This window comes from Buteo buteo, chromosome 24, assembly GCF_964188355.1.
Source record: "Buteo buteo chromosome 24, bButBut1.hap1.1, whole genome shotgun sequence".
NCBI classification, from domain to species: domain Eukaryota; kingdom Metazoa; phylum Chordata; class Aves; order Accipitriformes; family Accipitridae; genus Buteo; species Buteo buteo.
In genome coordinates this window covers 14,000,332-14,027,306 of record NC_134194.1, presented here as the reverse complement: position 1 = coordinate 14,027,306, position 26,975 = coordinate 14,000,332, and the positions used below count along the sequence as shown (strand labels likewise).

At 37.2% G+C, this 26,975-nt stretch overlaps 1 protein-coding gene across 2 annotated transcripts in view; it reads left to right on the top strand.

Moving 5' to 3' along the window:
- The window catches only part of GABRB2 (gamma-aminobutyric acid type A receptor subunit beta2), a 171,677-nt gene that overhangs the window by 58,461 nt on the left and 86,241 nt on the right, over nt 1–26,975 (top strand). The window lies entirely within an intron of this gene.

The following is a 26,975-nucleotide window of genomic DNA, read 5'->3' as shown; positions in this document are numbered from 1 at the left end:
TATTCTATATAACTGATGATATTCCAGAAACAATTTTTACTTAAGTATTCTAGGAATGGACAACGATTTTTAAATTTTTTTATAATAAATCTTGAGATAAACTGCCATTTTTAGTGCAGTTCAGACACTTGTGTTAAGGACAGATAAGATACTAAATATTATTTTAAATACTCATTCTGGATTAAAAAGCCAGTTCTAGAACTGCTTTCTCAAAGGAACTGAAATAAGAAATACAAAATGAGGATTAGAGAAACAGAGGGAAAATGTATATGACAGCTGAATTGATAGTTTTAACTAAATGATATATTTTATAAATATTTTGGATTGAATATTAGATTGGTTTGTATGCTACCTAGATGAATCAGTTTTCTGATTTTCACTAAGATGAGGTATGATTAGGAATGTTCTTCAGCCTGAGGGTTGTTACTGTGTATGACTGTATGGAGAGTGGTGACTGGAGAAATCAAAAGAAGAACTTCACTCTTGAGACGTTTTGAAAACTGGGGGAGAATGTCTGTTTTAGCAGTGTTTATAGAAAACAATAATTACAGAGAAAGTGATTTAAATATATTTCTGCAAAAGATGACTGAATATGGTGTGAGTAGGTAACAAAATAGAAAGAAAGTATTGACTGGGTTAAAAAAATGCTGCAGAAAAATCTAGAATGTCATATTGAGAATAATATGCAATAATAATTTGGGGGAAGCTAATTCTTAAAAATTTTATTAGTGTATTTCTTCCATTTTCAGTAAGATTTTTCCACTGTCTGTCTATAACTATCATGTCAAGCAGCATGCACTTTTAACTTGGTTATTTTCTACCCAGCTGTAAAGGAAAGCAGCACAGTTTTACATATTCAGAACATGGCTACCTAAATTGGAACTCAAACGCCTAAAACTAAGTCCTAAGCTGTCCTAGGACTTCAGGCTTAAAGCTTTTTGCATTTATCTTCAATTTTCACACCCAAACCTGAAAATTTCCAGGGTGATAATGTTTAGCCAGTCACTTTTGCTGGGAAGTGCCTTTCTCAGGACAGGAGGCTTCTAGTTCTTGGGTAGAAACCATTCTCCTGGAGACTGAGAGAGACTAGATCAGTGCTCTCACCACTATGCTGGAGTCAGGCTTCAAATGCCTCTTATCTGGATGATCCCTGGACTCTTGCAGTCTGTGCCAGATGGTGATTCACCTCCAGAAATGGGGGGGGGTGAAAAGTGTGAAAATGTTCACTTAGCAGATACTTCATGGTTTTGAGGCACTCTCCTAGTGTGCAAGATGCTGATTTCATCCTTCATTGTGGAACCTAGAACATCTTCCACTTGGTGGAAAAGATCTGGGCTTTTCCTGGCTCCTTCGCTTCCTCTACATTTAAGGAATAGCATTGCCTCTTATGGCTAATAGATTATTTTTCTACTTGAAAAATAAAGGTAGAAAAATAAAGGGCTAGGATAGCCACTAAAAGACATAAAATTAACTAGCTACATCTGGTACACAGCAAAAGTATGCCTTCTTGAAGTATGACCACAGTAGGAAAGTATATAAGTGAATTTGAGCAGCAGCATGGCAATTTTTATGAAACATGAGACTAGGTAGAAAATTTGTTAAAACCTGCAAAAATTATTATTATTATTATTTTTTTTAGAAACTGAAACAATGTATTTTATTGTTAGATTTGTAACACAGAACAGATATTCTTTTATGAACTGTAGAATAACATTTTGCCATATGTAACTTAATGGAATTCATTTTCATTTACAGATTCTGCTCTTTTGTGCTAGTTGTTGTATTTACCAATTCGTATTGTATCTGATTGTGTTTTCTGTGTGAAGCAGTTCAGGCTTTGGCACTATGACTGGGAGCAAGTCTGGAGTTCTTGTTATTGTTCAGTGAAACAACAGATACTTGGTTCCTTAAAATGGTGAAACTTTTTATTTACAGTAAAGTGAAGTATAAAACAACTACCTAACACACATTTGCATTAATGGAGTGAGAGCAGTAAGAGCATAGCAAAGGTTTTGGTATAGTTTTCAATTTAAGACTCTGAAAGCATCATGTTTATTATTTTTCAGAATGAATTATGATGAAATAACTACCAAGTTTAATGTTTTCAATAATTCTGACTTTTGATTTCTACTTGTGACAAGTCATTTTCATTCTAATTGCTTAATAATCCATAATAATTTCTATTTTTGAAAGTGTTGGTAAACAGTAAGTAGAGCTCATAGAAAATTGTTCTGTAGAAGAATCAAGTCAAAGAAAGATTTTATTTTTTTAGAAACTTTAAAACCATTCATGAAAAATACTTTTTCTAAGGTTTTCAGGGTTTTTTTTGTTTGTTTCCCAAAAGAAACAAGTTATTGATGGCTTAAAAAAATTTGGGAACTAAAAGCTTAGGTTTACTTCTTTGTTTTTAACAATCCTGATTTACACAATTTTGAAGACTGTACTTTTTATATACTTACATAAGAGAACTTTGTCTGAAATTGCTTTGCATAAAATAATCTGGACCACTATAAGAATGAACTTCATTGTCTTTTTTTAGCTGAATTGGTGTTGGTACTGCTTCATTGTCTTGGGGGAAATAATTCTTCCTTTTCACTAAGCATATATAGTAAATCAATTTTAATATCTTTTATGATACGGTAAAGTGAAATCTTGTATATTTTTACTAAAAGCTGTTGAATGTAATTAGATGAAACATTATTAATGCTTTGATCCTTTATTTCCCAGAGTTATTTTTTTCAATACTTGCAATCACAATATGGTCTCCAAACTGGTTTTAGAATAATTCTGTATGTTGTTCCTATTGTAGAACTTTTGCACAGCCCAAAGTAAAGGTGTTTAGAAGAATTTTTTTCTACATCAAGAATTTCAGATCCAGAAATAATTTTCTAGTATTCTAGTATACCTAGCAATCTTATATTTGTGATTATCAATTCTTACATCCCTTTTGAGACTCTGCTTGGTACGTTTCAAGTGTTCTCTTTGCCCTGTGAGCTGGTACCAGATGAGTGATGGATGTGAATTCTGCCTTTGTTCCCTTGTTGTGCTGAAATGAATTGTACACTGAGGGCAGTAGCAAGATGACTGTCACCCTGTACTCCCTCTACCCATCACAAAAGACTAGGCGCTGCAATTGTCATGGGTCCTACTGCAACTATGCACTTGAACAGCAAAGAGAGGAAAGACACCTCTTGGTTCTTGGAGAGGCAGTGTGTTCTGGTATAGAGACTATGCAACATGAACAGAAACCTAATAGATGAGGACATGGCAAGAAAAGGTCCAGCTTTTGACCATAGGATAGTGCAAGAGTGACTAAATAGCTTCGAGTCTGGTCAGATTAAAGTTATCAGCTATTATTAGAAATAATTATTATTCTGGCTTGCATGGAAATGGGGACTTAGCAATGCCAGTTTAATAATAAAATCTTTCTTTTCATCATTGAACCATATGCTATACTAAAACCTGTGGGGGCATGGTCCTTGAGGTTATTTGCTGCATTTAGAAAGATGCACTTCAGAGTGGATACAGTAGATAGGTCATCATATAGCTCTCTCCTTCTTACATAAACTCACACACGCTCTGTCCTGAGTGTTGAAAAACAAATAGGGTTATGTTTCTTCCAAGTGAAGAAAAGAAAATTATGGTTAAGGGTTTTTCTCTAGCTTTTGTGACATATTCAGGTTAAAAAGAAAAAGAAAGCATTTAAAGGTGTGGTTTACATGAAGAGTTTTTCTTTGGTCTCAGTTATTTGGTAAGTAAGCTTGTTTTAGAGAAATCTCGACTGCATCTGTGTACATGTTGTGTTTGTAATATATATATAAAAAAATCTTACACTGTTCGGGTAAGAACATGTTGCAAAGGACATATGATTTTGAAAAGAAGTATGTCCATTTCTAGCTTTATCTTTTCTTTTCCAGTTTGTGAGATTTCTATCTGCCTGTGCTTCTCAGGATGTAGCCTGTTTGAAAACAGGTCTGCAGACGGGATTGCCAAGGGCAAGAGACAAACCTGAATATCAATATAGGTCTGTCATAGTTGGATAATTACCCTCAAACCCCCTTCTTATATGTCCTTATTTTATTAGTGATCCATGGACAAATTTTTATGATGAAATGTAGAAGATCCTTCTTCTTCCTCCTCCTTGGATTCAGCTGAGTAGGTCTTGGAAAGGCTTTCTGGCTAAAATGTCTTTCAAACACTGGGGTGGATGGGGCAAATATACATGCTGGTAACACAACAGAATTATGTGATTTGCCATATTCTTCTTTTGCCTTCACTGCACCATGTGGCAATCAATGACATGTTTCTAATGTTAAGGTTTCAGTTTTATAGCTTTAAATATCTTGAACTATATTTCATCTAAAATTATTTCAAGTTAATGTGATTTAAAGTGTCCACAGTAGTGATTTATTTCATACCTGCTTAGTATTAATTTCCACATATCTTAAAAATGCCTGCTTAATGTTACTTTCCACGTATCATTAAAAGAAACTCTGTACGCTATTACTGTTCTGAAAATCACTACTATTATTGCTGCATTAACTTACTTTAGCTTACACTTGCAGTGGCATATTCTTTGAAATGCATTCTGCTAAACTGAGATGCCTTTAAATATCAGTCTTAAATTTTTGCTTTTGCCTCCCCATACATCTATATATAAACATGTGTATAAATGTATACACACACATATATACATATGTTTTTGTGAATTCAGTTTTGTTTACCTTGATTTCTGTAACCAAATTCATTGAACTGCAAGTGCTCTTATTAACAAAATGGTAATGTATAAATGTAACCATCCCATTCTTTTATGCCCCTATAGTTTAACTTCTATTTTGGATAAAGCAAGCAGTGATCCCTTAACATTGTTCTTTTTGTTTTTTCCTAACAGAACTCATACATGGTATGCATGTCAGATCTGATTAGATTTAACATTGTGAAGGTAAATTTCAGGAAGGACTAGGAGGCAGTTTTCTGAGCACCTGGTTTATGCTGTCACTGAAAGTGGGGGGGAGAGAGAGAAGTGGCTAATAATGAATGTAGACATCTATATGGTAGTTATGATGTCCTCATAGCCTGCCCTATTCACTGCTACAGGGCATTAGTTAAGGGCATAACTGAATTGTGACCAATTTTTTACAGAGGACATGACATACTTGTTACTTTTAGGTTTAGAAGGATTTTTGTTTCTAAGGGATAGCTGCCAGTTATTTATGTTTAGGGAAAATGCTTTTTTTAGCATTCCAGTTACAGTATGGTATTTACAAATAAGACTGAACTTTCTTTTTTCAATTTAAAAAAAAAGTTTTATTTCATATTCCATCTGGCAAGAAAATTCTTCTTTGCTGCCAAGACCATGACATTCAATAGATGATAAATCACCAAAATGGTAGAAAATTGCAACATACAGTATTAAATGAAGAATCATTGTGGGGAAATTTACTATCTGTTTGCAGTTAAGATGACTTGCAATAGGTTATTAGTGATTTGACAACATATATAGAAAAGTAAACTTAGAGGACCAAGTTTCAAATCTAGGATAGCAATCAGTTTACAGTGGGTTGAGCAAAGCTTGAATAAGATATGCAGCCAGAACTCAGGAAAAGACATGGCTTTAACTAAATTTCTGTATGTTAAAATATCTGGTTTATATAATGCACATAGCAGAAATAGTTGCTACAGTAGATAAAATTTGTTGTTTCTTAAATTTATTTTTATATATATAAGTGTGTGTATGTATATGTGTGTGTGTGTGTATATATATATATATATATATAAAAATTTCCCCTGACTTTGACATCAAATATGTTCTAAAATGCAGACAGAAAATTCAGCTGTCTTCTGGTTTATTCTCTATAATTCCGGGGAAGAATCACTTTTCTGAATTTAGCACCCTGTGGTTGGAATGCAAATTTGAGAAGGGTGAGGAGCAAGACCCTTATGTTTGCCAATTTGGAATTGCTGGTTTTTGTGTGTCTTTCTGGAACTCACCTCTTTGCTGGAAGAGACTATTTGGGTGTTGTGTGTCAGAATAAGGAGGATATTAAGTTTAGAATACTAGGATTAAATACAGTTGAAGAAGTGGCTGAAGAAACAGATGTTTCGTGTGGTTTTGGACCATTAACAGGCTGGTTTTAGAGATATTTACTCTTACATACACTTCTAATGGTCCTCGCAAGTGAGCTCTGTGACAGTGGCTTAGTCATGGAGGACTGATAATGACATGACAAAGAGTATTGTATACTTTTGTATCTCTTCAGTAGTCTGGTTTTATGCTTTTTGGAACTGAAGCTTGTGTGTGTTTTTTTGATGAAAAATAGAATATACACAGAACTTCTGACAGGCCACATCCTGTGAGGTGATGATGTTTCCATCCTCTTTAGCCAAAACCAAATGGAAGTAGAACAGAGTAGTTTTGTCAGAAATGAGAGACTTTAACCGTTTGAAAGTCCAACAGTTTTACTTGCTGAGATTTATTTAATACGTTGCCAGCTGTAAGTTTCCAACCCAACCAGCAATAATTCCTATTTTACTGATATAATCTAGTAATCTCCCATAAATGACAGAATTGTGTGTATGACGGTCTTGCTTTGTCCTCTCTTTATTTCTTGCTACCAGCATTGAGTTATGCGAGTTCGAAGTAGTCCCGGATGCTTGAATTTTGTGTTGTCTCAGCTGTGCCTTCTGCTGTCTGCTCACTCAGTTTCAGCTGCCTGGAAATTTTCACTGTTGCAAGTAAAATAGATTCTCCCACACTTTGCTCTATTAAAATATCCTTGGGCATTTTTGTTGTATTAATAGACTTGTTCAGCAATTTAACTTATATACAGCTTATTATCTACAAAATCTGATGGACAGTTTAAAAAGCAATTGCTTTCTACATGCCTTTAGTCCTCAGAACATACGGTTTGAGAGGTGAATTGTTCACACAAGACATCCTTCTGTAAATCATCTGATCTTTATTTTCCCTCTTTTTCCTCTTTCCCCTGACAGGGAAAAGGACCTGGGCTTCTTTTCTAGGGGGGGAGATGTTATTTTGGACTCTGTGTTCCTGATCTTGGTAACTGTTCAGGGAGCAGGTGTTTCTGGTTCCATGACATTGATGCCTCTCTTGGCTGTGCAGCCCTCCACTCAAACTGGGGTCTTGTCTAGCCTCAGGAGAAAAGGAAATAAACATTATAATGAGGTACCCTGTAGCGACATAAAATTCCCTATAGTGAGATCCTGTTCTATCACTCTAGTTTATCAGCTTGAGCACCAGCTTCCTCTTTCAATAGCATCTCAAAGTAGTGTTGCCACTTGTAAAAAAAAAAAAAATTATAAACGCTGTGCCTATCTTAATGAGGGTGTTGAAAGTGTCATGCCAGGGACATCAAATCACCAGTAAAAGTGTCGTGTGAATTTGAGGGCCAAAAATTTACATGGTAAGTACCAATTTGAAAAACATGTTAACCATGTTAGACATTAGGTCCTTTTACTGGCTCTGTCCTAGTGATTTTGGCCCAGTGGAAAGACAGTGTGTCATGCAATGACACAGAACTTCAGATTGAAAATATTTTCTTGAATGTAAAGTTTCAGAAGTTTGTCTTAAAATAAAATAAGAAATTAAATGGTGCGATAGCTTTCTGTTGCCCCAGTTAAGCCTATAAGTTTTCTTAATTTTGGATATCACTTTTTGTAATTCTTTTTATCTCATGTAAACATATAACACTAAATTTCTTGATATGACAATAAGGACATATACAAGCATTGCAAAGAGGAAGTGAAAAGTAATTTGTTTGAGTAAGACTTGTTTGAACATGAGAATCTCAGTACTGTGAACAAGTGTTTCCATTATGTTAACTGGATATTTTTTTTGTGCTAGTGCTCATGCTCATAGGTGCAATTACTGAACTTTCAGCTGCCAACACTTGCCGAAGTTAATTCACAGTCTGACATGCAGGTTTTTTTAGTTTTGTATGAGAAATGAGGTGAATTAGATTTCTGTGTCCAAATTGTCAAGGCTGTTAGAGTATACACACAAGTTTGTAAGAACCCTTAAATCTTGCATGCAGGTTTTCAAAGCAGGAACTTTTTGAAAACAGGCAGAAATAAATGCAAATGTAGTAAAACATTGTCTCGAATTGAAGTCATGTAGCTGTTGTGAAGACTTGAAAAACTTCGAATTACCTGTGAAGAATGCTGCACAATTATGTAGAATTTTGAGTACAAAGCATCATCTGCATTAACAAGGAAGCGTTACCACCCCAGTCTTGTTATTTGGAAATCCTAGGGCAAGACAAGTCAGATACCAGCTCATGTCTTGCACAGTGCATATAGATCCAGCATAAGGAAAGGAACTTGAATCTCAGCATGTTGCTTAAGTGAATTAACTGTTATTTTAACCAAACAAGGTATCGGCTCTGGCCCAAGGCAGGGGCCGGATTCTGTTTTCCATACTCATGCAAATAGTTCTATTGAAGGTCCCAAGGAATTCAGCACAGAAATACTACTACTGTTATTTCTAATGATATATAAACTGAAGACCTGGACTCTCTTTGTGACATGAAACAAATCATACAGCTCCTCTGCCTCAGTTATTCCATTTATTAAATTGGAATACTAAAACCTATCTTCTCGCAGGGGTTTTGTGAAGATTAATTAATTAGTTTGTAAAGTGCTTTGATCCCATAAAACACTATATAAGTGCCAAGCATTATTATGAAGAATTATAAAATGTCAGCCTTCATATGCACCTTGGGATAGCTGTTTTATAAATACAAATCTGTTCCATTCTCCTTAGAATCACATTGTTCCACTTTTTCTACATAGCAGCCCATTCAGAAAATGAGCCAGTTTTAGGAAAGATGCAATTTTTGGAAAAAAAAAAAAGATCACTGACTGTCATAAATATCTTTTTCAATTAAGGATTCATAGATTAAAGATGCATTTTGCTGTAGGATTTGGAATGGTATCATTTTAGAACACCTCCATCCACAGCAGGAGGGAGGGTAGTTGGATTTGAAATACCTCCCCTATCTGAAAGAAAACAAAGATATCTTTCTACTTTAGTTCCTTTATTAGATCTTAAGTATGGGATAAGTATTCAAGAGGGTCTTTTGCTTTTATTTTGTATGATGTGGCTGTTAAATCATTAGTATGCAAATAATTAATTCAATTAAGCTTAATAAGGAAAAAGCTTTATGTCACACGAATCATTTCCATTAAAAGCCCTATTATCCAAGAATATAACACTGCAATGAAGTGAAAAAAAATCTGAGTTTTATTGCCTAACAGACAGACTGTGGCATTTACTCTGTATTAGCAAGAAAAACTCCATCAGCTATAGAACCATGTAATAGTTTAAGTTGCTCCAAGGGTATTGTATATTCCAAAAACAGAGGTCATCAAACACTCTTGAATTGAAATTTAAATATTTAACATAATTTAGAATTACAGCAATCTATCTTATTTCCCTTCTGTAATGTCTTATATCATTTTAGCTGGTAGTTGGTGATCCTGACAATGGAAATTGTCATATAGAAAGGACATACACAAAATCTCAGAATGCTCTGATCAAGACTCAGCTAATGAGATGGATGTTAAACATGTGTATACACACATACGCTTAAATACCTGATATATATATTTGATATATGTATATATATCAGTGCATGTATATATGTATAAAGTTCTACTTACACATATTTCTTAGTCTAAAATTGGTAAAATCTGAGACGGATGTCATAAGTAGGGGCAGGGGCAGGGAGCTGTATAAGTGAAATTTTAAGGCCTTGCATGTGTAAGAAAAATAAATGTTATGACACTGTTTAGAACTAATAATACCTCTTATTTTCCCTGTTTGTGTGGGTCACATAGTCACTTTCTAGTTGTTCTTGTGATTGTACCAATGAAGTTTATCTTTTACACTTTAATGAATATTACTGTAAGACATTGTTGAATACTGTTTCTTAAATGAGAGGAGCATTTTTCTTTTTTTTCTAGCAAGTGTTTTATCTGAAGGTACAAGTACTTGGGCTGATTTTTCATTCCAGTTGACTATCTAGTTTTAGTAATTTTTTTTTAAAGTTTTTCTTTATTTTTGAATGGGCTTTCTGTGAAGAGACTAGCTGATTTTTCACCCACTTTTTTAATCATATTTTGTTATTGAGATTTACAAAGTGGTAAAATAGTTTCTGAGAAATAAGAATTGCCTAAAGTTCTAAAATCTAAGTATTATCTTTTTAATATTTTTTCCATATCTCCAGGATCTGTTTTCTATTTCTTTATTCTTCTAAAAGTTTAAATTTCTTATGGCCCTCAATGTGCAAAGCAGCTGAGGAGAGCTTTTCTTGGAACAATATTCAGTCCTGCTTTAGAATGAGAGAAACTAGGATAAGTTACAAGAAATTCTGGGGGTTTTGTGCTTCCAAATAAGTTCTCCAGACCCCAGGGATGTGGGTAAACATCTGCAGAAAAGCATTTTTAAGCCATGCTTATCACTGATCTTTAGGCTATAATGCAGGCCTTTGCATTAGCCATTCAGTGAATAGGGGTTTTTTTCTCCTCTAAATCACTGGTGTAAGAAAGCAATACTTTTTTTTTTTCTTTTTCCTGGTGCTTTTTTCTTTCTGAATAGGCATCCCTAGAACACTCCCTGCTTCTGCTAGTCTAGAACAACGTAATTTGAGGAGAGAGAGAACAGAAAAAGTTTGCAAAACATTCTTTTAAATTCACTTGAATGTGCCATCTGTATGAGCAGATGGGAAAAATGTCTCAGGGCCAGAAGGAGACTGCGAGATCAAATCACAAAGAAAGAACTACATGCAGACATGTTCCTAGTGTCAGAACAAAAAGGACCTTAGCAATTACCTCAGTGATGTGACCTGGAGCCTGGTCCCTCAGAAATTGCTGTCCTGTAGCAAATATTTCAAGGGACTATAATCAATACCATATAGATCCCCATGGCATGTAGTCTATGGACACTCTCATTTCTGGGCAACCGCCAGAAAAGAACAAATGTTCAGGTCCCTAAATTATTCTCACATATGAACTGTAAATCTACATTCATCATTTTGGGGGAGGGAGGGAGTGCCAGAGTGCATTATGCTCCTCAGCATCTGAATTGAGAAATCATTGTTTTCTCCATCTTCATATGGTACAGTACATCATTCTTGAGAGCACTCTTTTTAAAAAAAAAATTGCAATAAATGCAGACTATAGAATATACATGATGTCCTTCAACAAGTTACTGTTGTATGATGGCTATTGCTGACAGCAAATGTCAATTCACAAATGCTGTGAAAATAGAATCATAGAATAATTTACGTTGGAAAAGACCTTTAAGATTGAGTCCAACTGCTAACCTACTACTGCCAAGTCTACCACTAAACCATGTCCCTAAGTGCCACATCTATGCATCTTTTAAATACCTCCAGGGATGGTGACTTAACCACTTCCCTGTGCAGCCTGTTCCAATGCTTGACAACCCTTTTGGTGAAGAAATTTTTCCTAATATCCAATCTAAACCTCCCTTGGGACAACTCGAGGCCATTGCCTCTCATCCTATCACTTCTCACGTGGGAGAGGACTGACACCCACTTCGCTACAACCTCCTTTCAGGCAGTTGTAGAGAGCAATGAGGTCTCCCCTCAGACTCCTTTCCTCCAGGCTAAACAATGCCAGTTCCCTCAGCCGCTCTTCATAAGACTTGTTCTGTAGACCCTTCATGAGCTTTGTTGCTCTTCTTTGGACCCACTCCAGCACCTTGATGTCTGTCTTGTAGTGAGGGGCCTGAAACTGAACACAGTATTGGAGGTGCGGCCTCACCAGTGCCGAGTACAGGGGGACAGTCACTTCCCTGCTCCTGCTGGCCACACTATTTCTGATACAGGTCAGGATGCTGTTGGCCTTCTTGGCCACCTGGGCACACTGCCAGCTCATACTCAGCCCGCTGCCAAGCAATGCTCCCAGGTCCTTTTCTGCCGGGCAGCTTTCCAGCCACTCTTCCCCAAGCCTGTAGCGCTGCATGGGGTTGTTGTGACCCGAGTGCAGGACCTGGCACTGAGCGTTGTTGAACCTCATACAATTGGCCTCGGCCCATGGATCCAGCCTGTCCAGATCCCTCTGTAGAGCCTTCCTACCCTCGAGCAGACCAACACTCCCGCCCAACTTGGTGTTGTCTGCAAACTTACCGAGGGTGCACTTGATCCCCTCGTCCAGATCATTGATAAAGATATTAAAGAGAACTGGCCCCAATACTGAGCCCTGGGGAACCACTTGTGACCAGCTGCCAACTGGCTTTAACTCCATTCACCACCACTCTTTGGGCTTGGCCATCCAGCCAGTTTTTACCCAGTGAAGAGTGCACCCATCCAAGCCATGAGCAGCCAGTTTCTCCAGGAGAATGCTGTGGGAAACGGTGTCAAAGGCTTCACTAAAGTCCAGGTAGACAACACCCACAGCCTTTCCCTCATCCCACTGAGCGGGTCACCTTGTCATAGAAAGAGATCAGGTTAGTCAAGCAGGACCTGCCTTTCATAAACCCATCCTGACTGGGCCTGATCGCCTGGTTGTCCTGTACGTGCCACATGATGGCCCTCAAGATCATCTGCTCCATAACCTTCCCCAGCACCGAGGTCAGACTGACAGGCCTGCAGTTCCCCGGATCCTCCTTCCAGCCCTTCTTGTAAATGGGTATCACATGTGCTGACCTCCAGTCAACTGGGACCTCCCTAGTTAGCCAGAACTGCTGATAAACGGTTGAAGGTGGCTTGGTGAGCGCTTCCACCAGCTCCCTCAGTACCCTTGAGTGGATCCCATCTGGCCCCATAGGCTTGTGTGTGCCTAAGTGGTGTAGCAGATCGTTAACTGTTTCCCCTTGGGTTATGAGGGCTTCATTCTGCTCCCTGCCCCTGTCTCCCAGCTTAGGGGGCTGGATACCCTAAGAACAACTGGTCTTACTATTAAAGACTGAAGCAAAGAAGGCATTAAGTACCTCAGCCTTTTCCTCATCCTTTGTCACTATGTTTCTCCCTGCATCCAATAAAGGACGGAGATTCTTCTTAGCCCCCCTTTTGTTGTTAATGTATTTATAGAAACATTTTTTATTGTCTTTTGCAGCAGTCGCCAGAGTAAGTTCTAGTTGGCCTTTGGCCCTTCTAATTTTCTCCCTGCATAACCTCATGACATCCTTGTAGTGCTCCTGAGCGGCCTGCCCCTTCTTCCAAAGGTCATAAACTTTTTTTTTCCTGAGTTCCAGCCAAAGCTCTCTGTTCAGCCAGGCTGGTCTTCTTCCCTGCTGGCTCGTCTTTTGGCACATAGTGACGGCCTGCTCCTTGCCTTGAAGATTTCCTTCTTGAAGAATGTCCAGCCTTCCTGGACTCCTTTGCCCTTCCAGACTACTTCCCAAGGGACTCTCTCACCAAGTGTCCTGAACAGGGCAAGGTCTGCCCTCTGGAAGTCCGAGGTAGCAGTTCTGCTGTCCCCCTCCTTACTTCTCCAAGAATCGAAAACTCTATCATTTCATGATTACTATGCCCAAGATGGCCTCTGACCATCACATCACCCACAAGTCCTTCTCTTTTCGGAAACAACAGGTCCAGTGGGGTACCTTCCCCAGTTGGCTCCTTCACCTGCTGTGTCAGGGGAAATTCTCTTGCGCACACTCCAGGAACCTCCTAGACTGTGTCCTCTCTGCTGTATTGTATTTCTAGCAGACAGTTGGTAATTTGAAATCCCTCATGAGAACAAGGGCTAGCAATTGTGAGACTTCTCCGAGCTGCTTATAGAATATTTCATCTGCCTCTTCATCCTGGTTGGGTGGTCTGTAACAGACTCCCACCATGATATCTTCCCTGTCAGCCTTCCCCCTGATTCTTACCCATAAGCACTCAACCCTGTCGTCACCATGATTAAGCTCTAGACAATCAAAACATACGGGGTACCCTGCTGCCTCTGCTTCCTTGCCTATCTCTTCTGAAGAGTTTATAGCCATCCATTGCAGCACTCCAGCTGTGCAAATCATCCCACTGTGTTTCCATGATGGCAACTATATCATAGTTTTCCTGCTGCATAGAGGCTTCCAGCTTCTCCTGTTTGTTGCCCAAACAAATAGTTACAGCTTATGTTTTCATTTACTGACAAGGGTCTCTCTCTTGGGACTGTATCTTAAAATGCTGATATTTAAAAATACTTGCTCCAACAATTTATCTTGAAAAGTAAAAGGCACATAAAAGCGTATGTACTTTTTATGTGAAAAATCTCCTACTTTTCCCAAAGCCCTGTGCAGGGTTGTAAAGCCACTGGGGATTATAAAGCCAGCATTGGTTGCTACTTGGAAAATGTAGAGATAGACCTTAACAACCACTGTAAGACTAGTTAAGTCTTTACTGTAGCAGGTGTTGCATGCTAGTGCTTTGCCTGTTTAAAGTGCTTATGGGAAATTTGTTCACTATATATTGAAAAACGTTATGGCATGTCATCTTCAGTGTCAGAATGGAAAAAAAGGAGGGATGAGTAGCTGTTGGGGAAACACTTTGAGATCTCCGTTTCATTTGCATTAGCTGAAACTGGTGCAGTATGGTTAGGACCAAATGTTCTAACATTCGTTTTGCAGGCTTCCCTCTCATGGACCATAACTTTTCTAACGTGCTTTAGTGTGTTATTTCTATCAGTGCTGACCCTATCCCTATTCGGACATTTCTGGGTAAACATCAGAAATGCAGGAGCTAGAAGAAAAGAGTTCTTTATTACAATATGGCTGTCCACAAATTCTGTCCCCTTTTTTGTCATTTGCTATTTGTAAATTCCTTTGTCATGAAGATTTTTACGGCAATTGTTACTGGTGGAAATGCGAACAATAATTGGACTTCGTGTCGTTTGTTTGGTTTGGTGGTTTTTTTGTTTTTTTTGTTTTTTTTTTTTTTTTTTAATCTAAAACTAAGATGTGTGTTTTAGAATAACAGCCATGTACCTTAACAAGGCAGTATAGCTGATACTGCATAGGAAGAAACACTCCAACAAAATTCTGAATGCCTTCTGCTTATGTGGGAGAGCACCAAAACATTAATTTACCATAATCGTAACGCTTCTCACAATCTACTTCATAGATATTATTACCAAAATATTACAAATTTCAGGCAGTGAAAACCACTTGGAAAGAGCTTAGAAATCCCCTGAACACAGATGACTACAGAATGTTTGTATGTGGTCAGCTGAGGAGGTAAATTATGTTTAGACCTTGCTGATAAGCTCTATCCTTTCAGTGAGATATCATCATCTGTGTTTTTGTCTTATCGTTCTCTCTCTAGAAGATGGCTTATATCTGCTCCATTTGGTTCTGTATGTAAAAAGCAGAGATGACAATCAGTGCACAAGATTGGAAACAAGACAAAGGCAAGGAGGCGCGTACTGAATATTCATCCCTCTCTCCTTTTATTTTTAATTGTATGCATTAGAAGCTTATTTCATAATTACATTCCATACTACGTTTTATTCTCGGCTAACAACTGAGAATAAAGCACTGTGCATCTTTAAACATTAATCTGTGGCCTGTTTCTACAACAGGAGGGTCTCCAAAGCACATGTAATTCTAATGTAGAAATACTACATTATGGTTATCCTGAAATGCTTTTGAATATTTTTTGATGGTGTTAGTGTTGCTGGAGAAATGGCATGTATGACAGGGGAGATGAATTTTGTTGCTGTTGAATTTTTAAAGAGGTAATAGAGTAGCCATAAGAAAGATATGCTATTAGTCATTTTCATATAACTTTGGTATGCCTTCAAGAAAGTACATTCAAGAGCTGAAATATTTGTCTGAAAAAGAATTGTGTAAGGGTATTGCTGTGTGTTAAGTAAAGAACAACCCCTTCCCAACCAACCAGAGTAGTTATTTCCTTTTGAAGGAAGAGATACTGAAAGATGTAGTCAAGATTAATTACTTTTCATAGCCTTCCATGTTCAGCTTCTCACAGAAGATGTTTTTATGTCATAAAGAAGACAGTATAATTTCAGGGAAATTATTCGCGTGTCGTTAAGACTGAAGGATAGCGATAAAATGTTGGATGCTGATGTCCAGGAATGTGATATTAAGTTGCAGTTATATGTGTCTTTATTAATACAAATACATAAAACTTAGCCTGCTTCTGCAGCGTCCTGAAGTCTTTTCCAGACCTATCCTGCAGGATGCAGAGTTATGATGTCTTAAAAATATTTAGTTAGCTTAAAAACAACCCCAACCAAACCAAAAAAAAAGAAAAATCTGTGGAGGCATGAGTATGAGTTACAGTTCTGGAAGAGATGAAAATCCCCTTGTTTGAGAGTATAAAGACTTTTGTACATCAGGATTGGGAAGAAACCTTTCCCCTGCACAGGTGGCTCTTTAGGTACCCATTGATGCTGCATGTGGGGTCCTGCTCATATAAATCAACAGCAACTGCAGTTTCCCATTTGAGTCAGCTTCCTGTCATCATCTCTTTTCTGCTCCTCCTTTGATTTAACTGTACAGACCCAAAGCTTGTAATACATTTTACATATCATGGCACTCTTGCATTATATTGAACGCTTGACATTAATTACTTCCAAAACCATTTAAAAACATTATGTGTAGGGATATTTCAGAATATGATACTGTCGTGTTATGGTCTTGGTTTTTTGGTTTGGGTTTTTTTTCCTTCTGTGTTAATATTTTGTTTCCACGAGTATTGAAGGTATTTTTCATGTTTTGAAGGAGATAGACTCTCATTCCAAATGTCTTATCTGGTGACATCTTGTCTGCTTCACCTCATTTAATTTTCTTTAAGCTTCATCTTTTAATTTTATTTCAATACAGCTTTAATTTCAATATAGTCTATAACTGTGATCTGTGGGATTGCTAGGAAAATATGCTGTGTCCTGGTCATAGAAATAATGGTGAGACTGAATAAAGGCACTGAGGTTGTTAGCAGTGGCAATACTAACCCATAGAATTGAACACAAGAAAAAGGGCATGGAGAGTAATATTTATTTAATGTCAAGAATGAAAGTAAATATTAAGCGTTACCTCTGCTATTCATTACAGCTATTACAGAATCTTATTAGTAATTTGTTCAGAGGAAGGTATAGATATTAGATGAATATAAGGCAATTAGGAAATACATGACTAACAGATGCAATGGCTGAACTATATATCTTCAAGAAGGGAAAGATAATTATGACTTGACCTTATGAAAGGAAAAAAAGCATTGATAAAGCAGTTTTTCTCACTTAGATTTCTTTTTTTATTAAGTTGCATTTGTCAGTCCAATAAGTAGCAAAAATGGCTTTCAATTTTGCTTTGTTAAGTAATGGATCTGCATATTGCGTATTGTCTTATGCTAGATATGTTACTGATGGCCACACTGAGAAACGTAGAGTTTGCTGCGCCTGAGAAAATATCTCAGAATATCACTGCTGTATTCCTGAATTTCCCACCCCCTGCACCCCACAAAATATTGTGCTCATGGCAGAAAACCAGAAGTATTTATAGAAATAAGGTGTCCTCATACTTTCAGACTTCTAAAATTTCATTTCAGTTGAGAGAAATGAGCAGAAAATGAGGGTTCATTTGTGTTCATTAGTTTTGATGGGGATGAGTAAATGAAAAGTTTTATTCCTTGCAGTTATTTGTTGTTCAGCAGTTCTTAGCAGTCCTGGAAAATATAACGTTCAAAGGGCTTTTTAAAAGACATTGGTAGTACAGGCCTAGTGTGACCAATAATCTTTTGTCCTTCATCCTGAAAGTGTGATATCAATTAAGAGAACAGCGTCTCAAGCCTGCATCAGAAGATTTATCTACTAAAAATGTTTCAGTGAAGCCATTTTGTAGCCAGGAACATGGGAGAGTTTCCATTTAGATAAACAATGCCTCCTAATGTTGGCAAAAAGGGTCAATGTTAGCAAAAACGTTCCCCTTCCCTGTTTGAGCATTATGTTTGTATTATTTTTCAGTATTGAGTAGTAATGAAAATAAACTGTATAGGTAAGTTGAGTTCTGTGGCTGGCAGCATGAGAGGTTTCCCCACCCAATTTGTAACTGATCAAATATATTCTTAGCACTGACAAAGTTCTCCTGCTTCCTTGTGTTTGCTGTAAAAATGCATTATCCTCTTCCCTTCTGGCTTTGCTTAACTACTATTCTGCCTCATCACTGTGTGCTCATCCAGGCTTTCTGTTCAGCAATTTCCTAATGTAAAGTCTGTACAATCTCTAAATCTTTTGGAAAGCCAGTTGTGTTTTTGTGGTCAGTTTTTCATTCAATTACAGACCTTGTTTATCCCCTAAGTCATCATTTTCCTGTAAAATTTGTAATGTGCTCTATTTTCTTTTCCTCCTTATTGTAAAAATGGATTGAATTGGAGGGGAGGGAGGAGGGTTGCCTTGGATTAATAGCATTAGATTGTCAGCTTATCTTGATGTCATGCTTCTGCTTACTAACTACTCCTTCAAAATGCATCATTTTCATTCCAACTCCAGTGGGACCATTTTTAGAGTATTGTTTTGGAGCCACTGTGACAGCTTCAGTAAATGGTGAGTTTTAATTCATTTGTCTAATGAAGATTAGGATCTTGGCTAATGACTACACGGTCATAAGTGATGATGCTTTTCCCTCCTACTCCCTCGTTGCTTAGAACATATATTAATTGTGCAGATGGTAGTGGCTTAGCTATGTGATAGTTCGCTTTCCATCTCCTCCTCTCATGACATTTAAACCATGCAAAGAGGGTGTACTGCCATCTTCTTATTTATGAAGATTTGTGATTCATCACCTGCCTTTTAAATCAAATACTAAGATTATATCTTGTTGCTAAGAGGCGGAATTTGGATGTGCGCTTTCTTCTTTTAAGCACACCTGTGCCAAGCTTTGCCCGAAACCTTCAAGCAAATCACAGCCAGAAGCACTGAATTTTCATCTTCATTCCTACCGACAACATGTGAAACTTGCAGTGCCTGTTTTATGCGGGTAACTATAAGTCATTCCTTATGCATTCAAAAGATTCACAGACTTTTTATTCTGTAACCTAGCCAAAACTGAAGTAAAGATTTACAGGTATTTAAGTTTCACTGCAAACATCTTTTTTAATTACTAGAATTCAAGTGTGATTTGTATGCGACAGATGGGAAGTAAATACTTTTACTGCTTTTTTTTATTGTTTTGCTTTTCTTTCTTACTCATACATTTATTCATTCTTATGGTGTGCAAGAAACAACAGGAAAAGTAATAATTTAGGCACAACCAATAAAGACAATTCCTTAAAATTTAATTAATTCTTTGATGTCATCTGTCTGCCATGGCCATCCTACTCACCAGATTGTCTACTGTTGCTTCTTTCACAGAACAGTATTGCCATTTCCGTGTTCAAACATTTTCTGGGTTTGTTCTTCACAAAAGTAACGGATTTTATATATTTTACTCATAATTTAAAGGCTTGTTTACTTTTAAGTGTCACTCCTGGGTTCCTGATCATTATTTGCAAATACTAGGGTAGTTAGGTTTGGTCTTCATGCTTTATTTTGCTCTTCATTTGTTTAGGAAAGATCCTGTGTTGCAGGTACAGTCAAAGGAAGTTCAGGATTCCTCTTTAAAAGTTATTTTTTGCAAACTGAGAGAACAGTTATTTTCCTGTCAATGAGAGTTCTACCTCTGGCATCTCCTTATCAAGTATATATATTGTCTGTGGCAATACAGGGATTAATACCTCTGTACTTGAAGCTGCTTGCAGGGGGAGGGGGTGAGGGAGTAATGACCCTTTGGGTCACAGAGGACGGATGCTGAGAGAGAGGGGGAGAGGAGTGGCTTTGAGGGTTATGTTTGGCAAATGTCAAGGTTCCTGACATATAGACGGTCGGAAATGTGAATGGGGAAGTGACCTAAAAAGGAGTAGAAAGGACCTGGAAGAAACTTGTTTTTCCTACATACAGAGTTGTAGGCTTGCACCTCATGCATGGTTTCAGTTACCTAACACAGACGATGCAAAGGCTTTGCATAATATGTAGTTTGCCCTCTGAATGAGGTGCTGGTATTCTGCATTTAGGATGCTTTCTGCTATTCCAAGAAGAGAGAAGTTATTAAGACCTTGTTAAGGCACTGCAGTCATGATTGAACCCGTTGACTAGAAGACAACTTTATTTGAGTGAATGAAATGCTGAGAAAGAGCCACTGCACCACAAACATACTTGCATGCTCTCAGCATCATAAATTTGAGATTGGTGACTGTTGAAAATTCTGAGAAGTATAGCAGTCTTGAACAAGCTGGTTATCACCTCGGTGTCTGTATCTCAGTGAAATGTGGATTACAATACAAGCAGACTCCATCTAACTTCTGAAGGCCCACTTCCTTAGTGCAATACTGATGTTCATATGATTAGTCTTCTCATTTGTCAGCTTGGAGGAACATCAGGGGAACAACATTTAACCTTAACAAGAAAGTTGTTAAAACTGCTGACATTATTTGCTAAATTTCTGGTCTATGGTTAGAAATGAGATTTACCACCTATAAGAGAGATTTTGCAGAGTCACTAGCTCTAGCTTTAGGTTAAATGAACATATGTAACGCATGACAGTAGTGATGAATTCTGGTCAGTGCTTGAAATAGCTGAACATAAGTTTGTGTGTGAAATACTGAAATGTTGTGTCAATTTAAAAAAAAACAAAACAAAACAAACCCAAAACCAAACAGGTAGATATTTCTCCCCGTGCAGCATTTAACTAGATACTTGGGAATATGTATTGTGAAATGAGAAGAATGCTGGGACTGGCTTATACAGAACTATCTTACCCATTCAAGACATGGCAGAGAGAATTTTCATGTACCTTTCCATTTCTTACTTGAGAAGCCTGCTTGCACAGAACAGTGTGGCTCTTTCATTATACAGCATTCTCTCCTACAGTGCCCATATTACAGGCAGTGAAGTCCACATCCCTGCTAAGACTTTTCTGTTGAGTTGTTTTTTTAAAAAACTCTTCAAACATCTTTCCCATAAGTATTATGCCTGATGGAGGGAGTGGTGCAAACTCTTCCTTGTACATTAAGAAAATTAAAAGGTGTTCTTGCCAGGTAGTTAATGGAAACTGTCATGTCCTCTTACCATCATTTGGTAGCAGATAACAGTGTTGACATGCAGACATTCATAATGTGAAAAATAACATTTAAAAGAGATGCTCAGTGCTCTTCACAGTGAAGATTTCTATGGTAAACACCAGATTTGACATAGGGGAACAAACTCAAACTCTTGTGTTTTGAAATTCTTGCTTTATAAATGTGAATTCTAGGAAATACTTGTTTTGCTGCTGGAAATTCCCTCCTCTAAAGCCTATAAAATGGGCTGATTTTGTGAGAAGTCGTCCACATTTTGCTGAAGGGCTGTGGCTGGATGGCCATTGCTCCCATGCCTGGGCTCAGGAGTGAGTAAGGATGTGTAAAAGAGGACGTGGCAGTCATCAAACTCACTGCTGTGCCTCTGGGGTGGCTCTGTGCTGAACCTGCTATGCAGTGCATAGCATGCAAGTGATGCTTTCACCTTGTGGGTTTATGCCATTGTTTTCAGTCACCTCAAAGTACCTGTATATTTAATTAAGTAAATGCCTTCCTGATGCTCTGAATTTAATTTACTGTGTTTCAGCATGTGTTGTCCTATTGATTATGTATAAAAGACTTTTAAGTAAAGCATGGAAGCAATTTTAGAGATTGTTTAAAAAAAAAGAAGAAAAAAGATGCACTTTCTACAGCAAAATGATCACTTTACAAAATCCCTGAATACATGGAATTGCTCCAGGACAGGTCCAACATATCTCAGATAAGCATTTATTTTCTCATCAAATGTATATTTGCTGTATTCAGGATAGGACTGATGTTTCTTAGCTGACACTTCATCCACCTCAAATGTGAACTAGTCATAACTTGTTTCTTGGGGAAAAGAAGGTCTCATGTATAGCTAAGGTAACGTGAAAAGCAATGGGGGATGGGTTTTCTAAATTAAATTTTTAAAGTACACAACACAAAGAAATCCTTCATATATGGCCTATGTATTCATTCAACTTTCACTGGAGCATGAATTGTTAAAATGCAGTTTTGGATACATGAAATGTTAGAAGAGATACCCTCTGTCTCCATAAGTATATGGAAGGCAGAGACCTAATTAAACTCTTGATTAGAATCAGTTGAACTCTTCTGATTCTCTTTGAGACTCAGGTCATACACTATCTGATAATGTCATTGTGTACAGAATCATCTCAGGCTGTTCAGCAGGTCAAAGTCAATTATCTTCCAAATCTAATAGCTTTATTGATCATAAATGCAAATAAATGACTATAGAAACTGATGGATCTTACTAGCACTAAAATGGAAAAGAAGGGACGTTGGTAAGATTACTGAAGCTTGTCTTAAATGAATACAAATTTTATTTATTAAAAAACATATTCTGCAGGAAAACATGGTAATTAGGAGGAAACTCCCTCATTTTTTTGCAGTGTATGGATTAGTGTTCTAGCCCCTGAGATCTAGTTACTGAGAAGTTTCAAAGGTATTATTTCAGAAACGGGAAAGGACCAACTGAATATCAAAAAGCAACCTCTATGCAGCTTTTCTATTTAGATTTCCAATGTTCAGTGTTTTATATAGGTTATCAAGCTTTCAGCTCTTCTTGCCACTATGATGCAGCTAGTGTATCAGAAGTTTTTGGGGTGTTTTTCCTGGTTCTGTTTGGATCAAAGTTATGAATGTTCTGAAATGAAGGTGAGGAAGAGAAAGGTCGTAACTGAACATCCTAACTTTGGCACAGGAGGAGATGTAACCTTTGGGAAATAGTGTGGATTTCAGTAGCATAGCTGGAGTTAACTTAGATGCCTGTTAATTGTAGTCATTAGGTTTGACTCATTGTTAAAGAAAAAAAAAACCCACCTGTGTCCTTCTCTCATGCATCCAGTAAACCTTTAACTAAAGTTGAATTGGTCTGAAATGTAGATACTGATTTGGAAATGTTAAAGGAGAACATGGCTTCCCATTTTCAAAAGAATATTGCTGCTACTTTAATAATATATTAAAGTAATAAGTGTATTTGGGGTCTAAAATGGACCAGATATGAAATGGAGGATTGACGGTATAAGCCTAACACAACAGTTGAGAAGAGCACTGAGGCCAGGCATGACATCTGGAATGTGATAGGAGGCAGTTCTAAGTAATTTATATTTTCATTGTCAAAGAAAAAAAAAATCTGCTGGTTTAGGTATCGTGTCAGTAGACCTATCTGTTGGGGAAAGAAAAGAGGGAGTATGATCAGAAATAGCTGCAAAATGGGTTTTCTCCACAGGTGTCTACTTGCAGATTAGCCCGAGTAGGAAGAATATCAATGTTTAAGAATAAAATGTGTAGAATAAACTGTTCATATTTTGTCCAAGCGAGGCCTATCATAAAGCATTTATATGAATGAGAAGGAGCCGCTTCCTTTCCCAACTCCCCATTGTAGCATTTTATATAAGAAATCATCTGTATGTCCTTTTTTTTTGTCTCTGCCCCCTCCCCTCCCCCCCCCCCGGAGCCTTATCTAAAGTCAGTTGACATTAATAGGAATCTGTTATTTGAAACCTGTATGCTGTGAATTAGGCCTAAAAATATCTGCTAAATCTTTATTCATTGTCCTCAATTAAATACTGTTCACATGGGAATAGCTGTTCAGATGGCGTATGTAACTACAATGCAAACAGGTGATTTATTAAAGATGGCTTAAACAGCCCCAGATCTGGCTGTTAATTGAGGTGGAGAAGCCCCACTGACACTCTGGACATACAGGACTCAGGTGAACGGTGAAGTTCTGTAGCTTTATATCCCTAGGGGTTAGTTCTTAGTGTGCACATATAGGGTGCTTTACATAATATGTCTTTTTCATCTATGCTTTATAGACAGTACTTTAATCAAATCATGATTAGCGAAAACTGGAATAAATCGTAGCCAATTTTAAGAATTCTGGTAGTCATTTTAAGTGAGCAATTTCTCTTCTATAATTTCAAAATATTGTTCTGGAATGGAAAAAATGTATACTAGCACAAGACATTTTTTTTTTCATATTTGCATACCCATTATCTGTATTTTTATTATCCATCTTTGTCAGACATGGCATCTTATTTATTCAGTACTGGATTTGATATCCTGTTTGGCATACATACACAACTGCTTAGGTAAATTGGAAGAGTAAATATGAGCACTAAAACATTAATTGATAAATAATACATATTTTTAAAAATATTAAATAAAAATCTGTTCTACAGAATAAATTATGTGATATGCTTAATACAACCAAAACAAATCTTCTGGAAATAAAAACATCACTGAAACAAAACCAGGCAATTCAAAACCAACCAGCAGCATGGTTGCTTGTCCCTCGTTGTTTGATAATGCTGCCTCCCACCCACTTACCAGTGCAGTGTCAGCCTCTTTCTGTAGAACATGGCAAGCACGTGAGGAGGAGTGGTTCCTACAAAAAGTTCAAAGCCAGAGAAGTAGTTGGAAGTAGTCTGTGATTAGCCACATTGGACTAAAGAATTTGTCTGTTGAATCCTGGCTGAGTTTGTGCCACTGAAGGCATTCACTCTGCCTTAAAAATATCATTACCCTATCCCTCTGCCGTTTTGTGAGAGTTCAGTAACCGATGCCTGTAATGCACTTAAAGGTACTTGGATCTACAGGACTTGCAGATCTGTATTTGTACAAGTAGACTAGTGTGAAGTACTTGCTATATGGTGCATGATTACTATCAGTATCAAAACTAAATTTTATTATAGGTATATTGTTTGGGGGGTTTTTCCCCCCTGGTTTTGGTATCTAATTTCTTTGAGTGATTTCCACCCTTTTAGTTTCTCCCTGTCCTACGGAAAAACTTTCTCACTTACGGATAAACTCTATACTGTTCAGTAATAACTAGTCTATGGACATGACAATTGCTGCAGAAAGAACCGTTAAATCTTTCCCCAAGGACTTATCTGTAACTTCACATTGGCCCTTTTAATTCTACGAGACGTTCCAGGTCATTATGTATTATATCAGTTGTACCACTCTAATATCTTGAAATAGGCCCTCAGTACTGCTGTGGCTACACTCTTAAGTGCATGACTTAACACGGTTTTGAAAACTGGCCATGGAAACTACCCAATGATATGTTTGTATGCAGTGTGTATGGTGTGCTGACATCAGAGCTGCCAAAACAAAACAAATCAGTCTAATTATTACTCTTTTCTGGTTGTATGATGGTAACTTTTAGCTATAAAAACTAAAACCTAAACAACCTGAGATAAGATGATAGATTTATTGTTAACATATGAGTTATAGGAATTAGTAAATCAAATAGTGTAAAGAAATTAGATAAAAATCATGGTAAAAAAAAAAAAGATTCTTAGGAATGAAACTGTATAGATAAGTGCTCGGTAGTAATTGGGGTCTCATGGCATTAATATTTTGGTCAGCTTTTGTCTTCTGTCTTAAATCTAAGAATTGACTTTGGTGATGCAGCAGTGAAGTACAGTTCATGAATTATTGATGATAAAGATTTGTGTCAAATCAAGGATAACAAACTAGATGATATGTAATACTTCTCAATCACTGAAACCCAGTTCTTGTTAGTCTGTTTGGCAAGGATTGAAAATAGTATTTGGCTGCAAAAAAAAGGAAAATATAACTGCAGGGAGAAGCCCTGCAAATCAGAAACAGGATGCATCAAGGAAGGATGATTAAGGAGCATATATTATTTATGTTGTTATGTATATATATGTGTGTGTGAACGTATTCATGTTGCTTGTCATTCCTGATGCATATGAATGCAAAATGAAATCAGTAGTGTTTTTTTATATGGCTGCTCAGTTTTGAACTTTATTGGATTGCTCTAAATGTTTCAAAGGTATTTTTAGTTTCTTCTTTTTAAATCACACTTTCATATACTTTGAAACCCATTGTATATAGCAAGATAGGTACTTCCAAGGAGTACTTAAAAAAAGGGTTCCTGTTTTCCTTTGTCTTTGGGTTCAATTTGAGTCCTGAAAGATGTGGGTTTGAATACCAAATCACGAAGCTTGCAATCAAAAGCACGGGGCAGGAAAGAGGGTGGAAAGCAGGATTCTCATTAGAGGTGTAATTTTATTTGCTTATTTATCTTTAAAACCTTGTACACAGCCCCTGGAGATGCTGATCGGGTGAGGATACTCAAACATGCTTGCAATTAGTATTGAAGATACAAGATTAATGGCAGTACAGACAGTCTCGACCTCACTGAAATGTAATATCCATTTACGTTTTGTTTTACCAGTAGCAGTGATACATGTATTTCTGAGCCCTGCAAAATCTGTCATGGACTTCACACCCTACCCCCCTCTTATTGCCACAGGGGGGGTGAAACATTACCACCTACTAACTACAAATAATGGTCATTCAGTAAAATTAAAAGTGAAGTGATACATTAGTGTCAATGTGCTTATCTAGCTAATGGTAGTGTTAATATGTTAGCATAGTAGGCATAAAGTCTGGGGGCAGTACTTCAGATGCTTTGGAGCTTTAAGATCATCTGTATTGATTGTTTGCATTCTCTCTTTATTGACAGTTGATATTACAGTGATATTTGAAAGGATGTCAGCAGAGTAGAATTACGTATTTGGATATGTGTCTCTTACTGTTCCCTAAATACCAGAGCGAAGCTGAAATGTTTATTTGCAAAGCAAGAGATATTGATCTTATGACAATAGTCAATTACAAGGATATTTGGTTTATTGTAGATTACAGTAGATTTAATCAGCTTGTTCAATAGTAGTACAAAAAGGGGCAGTTTCTCATTCTCTTTTTTGCTTGTTGCATTGTGTTAAGCTTAGAAGAAGCATGAGGGGACAGGGAAGGTGGGGACAGCAGAGATTTTTAGCTACATCAATGCAAAGGCCTTTCTGATGTGCTTAGCTACTGCCTGTGTTTGCAGCTGTCATCAGAAATTAAAAAAATATAAAA